General features: G+C 32.7%; 1 protein-coding gene across 15 annotated transcripts in view; it reads left to right on the top strand.

Annotated features, from left to right (window-relative positions):
• The window catches only part of LOC106868181 (disco-interacting protein 2 homolog A), a 262,625-nt gene that overhangs the window by 704 nt on the left and 260,775 nt on the right, over positions 1 to 1,146 (top strand). The window lies entirely within an intron of this gene.

Below are 1,146 nucleotides of genomic sequence, written 5' to 3'. Positions count from 1 at the left end.
TGTTGACTGTTTATTATTTTCGCACTTGGTCATTTACAGTTGATTTTTAGGAGTTGATCGGAATGAAAATAGGAATTCAGCAATCGGCGATGCTAAATGAATTATATATATATATTTGTGAATTCGGTTTTCTGCGTGAAAATGTTTACCGTGAATATTTGCAGACATTACTGACATACATAAGACTAGGCTAAAGAGTCAACTTAAGATTTTCGTCTGCATATTCTTTCTTTCCCTTTTAAGATATTTCATCGGCTCATGTCGCACTAACACGATAATCATACATACACATACACACACGCACATATGTATGTGTGTGTGAAATAGCAACGATCTATGTTTGTAACTTTTTCTATATTAAATTTAAAAGCATCTATTCTTAATGTACGTGACAATATCTATTACATCTCAGCTATATTTTCTGTATATCAGAAACTCCTGTTTCTTCACTTCCTCCTTTGCAATAAAATTAAACACTCACAAAAACTAAACATATTCTCCTTCCCCCCCCACTATTAAATGAGATACATTCTGGATTTTCCGAATTTTTCATTATAATGATTATAATATAAAACAATAACGTTAATATATAATCTCTCTCTCTCTCTCTCAGTGTCTCTCTCTCTCTCTGTGTCTCTCTCTCTCAAACACAAACATTTAATTAATTGAGTGAGAAAATATCTTGTCGAAGAAGTGAGTCGCATTTGAATTCTGTTCACTGAACATTTCCGATCACTCATATTCTCTCACACATTCACAAAAAGAGAAAAATTGGAATCATGTAGCTTAAGATATGATTCATTGACATTTTATGTCCGGTTTCTCCTCGAATAGAGCAGTTTGACTGAGGTGTGTGTATTGTGTGCGTGTGTATAATGTATGTATGTGTTTGGCCACATTAGCTGTTAATAAAAGAAAGAATGGTTCTATTATTTCTCTTCTGAGAATAATTTCATCGCCAAAATGGTACTCCGGCTTTTGTGACGCCACATTTGTGTGAGTCTCATATGCATACATTTCTATTGAGTACATTTTCTCACAGTTCTATATACCTCAACACACACACATAATATACATACATCTATTCATTACGCACACACACATGTATGTATGTGTGTGTGTATATATATATATATATATATATAT

The sequence above is a fragment of the Octopus bimaculoides genome, chromosome 2 (assembly GCF_001194135.2).
Source record: "Octopus bimaculoides isolate UCB-OBI-ISO-001 chromosome 2, ASM119413v2, whole genome shotgun sequence".
NCBI classification, from domain to species: Eukaryota; Metazoa; Mollusca; class Cephalopoda; order Octopoda; family Octopodidae; genus Octopus; species Octopus bimaculoides.
The sequence above is the reverse complement of the archived record's forward strand: the minus strand, read 5'-3'. Positions and strand labels throughout refer to the sequence as shown.